This window comes from Ruditapes philippinarum, unplaced genomic scaffold (assembly GCF_026571515.1).
Source record: "Ruditapes philippinarum isolate M1 unplaced genomic scaffold, ASM2657151v2 ctg6475_1_1_1_1, whole genome shotgun sequence".
Lineage (NCBI taxonomy): Eukaryota > Metazoa > Mollusca > Bivalvia > Venerida > Veneridae > Ruditapes > Ruditapes philippinarum.
The window spans coordinates 78,378-82,442 of NW_026855765.1; positions in this window are offsets into that span (position 1 = coordinate 78,378).

Genomic DNA, 4,065 nt, shown 5'->3' on the forward strand with positions numbered 1-4,065 from the left:
TAAGTACCGAATTCGGCTAATATCTACCGAACAAAACTCGAACTTACAAACAAAACACGAAAGAATCTAAAAGTTTTACATGATGAAGGTCGGCTAAATTTCTATTCCATTCTAATGATTTGAATCACTTCGAGTTGATTGTGCAACGTTGTAATCTCATGAGCCCGATAAAAAATAGTGCCAGATGAATTATTTTCAAAAGATACTAAATGCAACATTATAAAAAGGCTACTGTAAGATAAAATATTCATGGTTTGTGCCCTGTCCTGTTTTTGTTTGGGGTCCGCCTGGGCTCCTTGCCGCTGGTTCTTGTTGCTGGGCCGTATTGGGGTTGCGTGCATTGGACGCCGCCTTTCCTTGTTGATCTTGTTTAACACATTTTATATATTATACAGTATAGAAAATAATATCCCATAAGTAAAACTGTAGAGATATGTATTTCTACTATTTTTGAATTTCTAAATCAAATTCTTTAAAGAAAATGAATATTTCTTTCAGCTATCAATTTAATATAGAATTATATTATTTTTAATGGGATTATAAGTATACATGACCTTGGTATGATTTGACACATAATGTTATGTAATTTAATTGCCCACTGATTTGCCACTTTTGTCTGTGAATTATAATTTGGATTATTCAAGATAATTCAATCAGTTGACCAATGAAGATATAAACAAAATAGTTAATGTCACACAAACCGATTAATCTCTTTATTGTACCATTTCAAAATATGTTAGCCAAAAAGCCAAGAACAGAAACGTCTAGGAGGTGCAAAGACCATAGCAGAAATGTTCTGGGGCTTAAACGTCCTGTCACCATTGCAAACAGAATTAATATAACCTGTCATAATTCTTTATACAGCAGAATCACTTTATTTGGGGGAAACCGAAAAATGCCCAAGAAATTGAAAGTAGCCGTGCAAGTTTATTTAAATAAACGTCACAATTAACGTGCAGTCTAATAATCTGTCAAGACTCTTTGTAACGATTTTTAATACATGTACAGCAAACTTTTTTTATTTGGGAAAAATACTTGAGCAGTGGTGTAAATAGTTTCTTTAAACGCTTCGATTATCCAATGAGAGACGACTTTACAAATGTGCAGCATTAAAATGAGCCATAGTATTGAGCGGACAAAACAAATGACAACATTTGGTTTACTGACGTCATGTATGATATTTGTTTCACCATAATGCATGTTGTGATTTTAGCAAAGCAATTTGTTAGGCTTTTACTTATTGACTAATTTTGTGTGAAAATTCAGACTTCATTTGTTGTCATATTGTTACTTATTACTTTCAATCTTTTGGCACTTGCTTGTAGAATCAGTCTGTATGATTTTGATATGGTAACTCTGTCAATGTTTATTCTCATAAATTTTGGACGATAGTCCTGCATTTGTCGTAGTAAGCCAACTTAATCATCGGATATCATCAAGAAAAAGTCTATATGATAATGGTATAGTAACTCGTCAACAGTTGTCATATGAATATGAGAGATTTGTCCATGTCAATTAACAATGAGGTCACCTTCAAATATGGAGAGATAAGGCATTTGTTATATACACTGGTAAAAATTATTCTAATGGTAATTCTGAGATAAGTTGGAAAATGTCACTTTCTGCTTACTAATGGAAATATATTTTATGTTGAAATTGAGTGAATTCTAAACAATAACAGATAATGAAAAACATTGTAAATTTAAGAAGATATTATAGATTAGAAACTAGAGATTATATGTACATCAATAAACATTTATAGAACATTACAGAATTCTTATTAATATACTTGTGTACTGTTATCATATGCGGGAATTGTAAAATTCTATGAGAGCATATATTATTTCTAGTAACGAGTGTATTTTATCTCTACTAACAGGTGTGGTGTTGTCATTGTCACAATATCTTTAATTCCTATGTTTGAGTGGTATGTACAAAAAATTTAATTTACATCAAACTACACATACATGTATATAAACGAAAATTACATTATAGGTTATAGTAAGAAATGTAATACACATATACTGTGCTCCTCTTAGTTCACGATATTTAACGCTTTGAAACAAGAAGGAAATAAACAAAGAAATTAAATTTAAAAAATGGCATCAGCTGCAACATTTGGTATATTTCACTGAATGTCACAGTGAGACAACAACATACATTGCATTCAATCAAAAACAGTTTTAACAGGTCTGACGTAGACCATAGGTATACCTTTTTGAAAATGGTATGTCATCATTTAAATCGCGATAAATGGTGTAACACTCTAGTTTTTTCCACAGGTGTTCGGCGCGTTGATTGGTCACTACCCCCGGGCCAACTCACCCCCCCCCACCTTACCCACTCTACAACCCTCCTACCCCTGAAAACGATGTAAACTGCAGAATTTTTTATTTCAAACATTTAGTTAATATATATTTATCATTTTTTAGTTTTTGTGGGAGATGAAGGTAATTGAATTAAAAGCATATACCAAATATTAAAACATGTTTAAAATGAAAAATACTGCAGTTTACATGGTTTTGAGAGGTAGGAGGGTTGTAGAGTGGGTGAGGGGGCCCGGGGTGGTGACCAATCCACGCGCCGAACACCTATGGTTTTTTCATGTTTCAGTTAAAATTGATAAATGTTATATTGCTTAATTTTAAATATTGAAACTATCTTAAGGTTGTAACTCATAATTTATTTTTTCAACAAACAATGCCATTAAGAAGATGGTGATTGTTTCAGACGAACTATTGTGACTTTAATATGCAGAAATTAGTAAAATGTTGTTTTGTTTTACATAAAAATCTATGCATGTTTAAAATATTTTGACTAAAATATGTGAATTTTGACCAATTAAAACGCTAGTAACATGGAAATATGCCATTGCTGTGAAATAAGTGATGAGGCGAAATTATAGTGATGTTGAGTATACAGTACACCTCCATGGTTATAGACTCACTTACACTAACTCAGTTATTCTACCAAAAAAATCATATTCGTGTATTTTATCTTTATTTGTTGTAATGAAATTTGTATAGTTTCCATGTCTTTTGATATATATGACCTGGAGTGGGTCCTGAACTTTTATTATATAAACTGGGACAGAAGATAACTTCTTTCCCAGATATAAATAAATATTGAATGATACAACGGAAACAAGACGACTCACTCCCCAGACGATTCACCCCCCAAAAAACCAAGACAACTCACCCCTCAAGACAGTTCACCCCCCGAAATAGATAAGACAATTCACCCCTCATGTTTATTGTTACAAAAATCAAAAAGTCTGTATATTTATTAATTTACAACAAAAAATTTATTATTCTATTAAAGGGGTTGAAAAGAAGAAGAAAACAAGCAAGTCAAGTTTCAAAATTTGATATATATTAATTTGTTATATTATATTATTTTATTCAATCACACCAAATAGCACATAGTTTATATTGATGGAAATGCCCATAATGTATGCACTTTTCATAAACATATTATCTACCATTTATTTTATAGTCTTGATATTTTTATTGTATATATAATGCAAACATGTACAACTGTCTACAGGAATACTTTAATTATCCATTATCTTAAAGTGCTGAAAAACATATTGTTTATTCTACATCCACTCTTTCATCAGAAGCACTTAACACCTTCCTTTATAATCAATTAAGGATGAAAAAAAGTGTTAAGGGATAAAGGGCTATTAAAAGTATACAAACATCCACTCGAAATGTCATATTTCACAAGACAGCAGGTCTTGAATAGCTTCTCAAAACAATTTTATTGGTCGCGTGTGCACAAAATTTATTTGTAGATGATGTGTCGTAAGCATGCAATGAGTTGTTAGAATGAAAGAGATTAAAGAGCAAATGATTATCACATGTTAATATCTTTGATATGTCATCTTATAATAACAATTTCAATTCAATTCAATTCTTTATTCAGCATATGAACATTATATGTTCGTCGCCATTTATCATGGTGACGGCGGTTACAATAATTGAGAAGAGCATGGTAATATATATACATACATAATCAATTCACATTACACTATGTAAAATTAAGTATGTATACCAATATTTG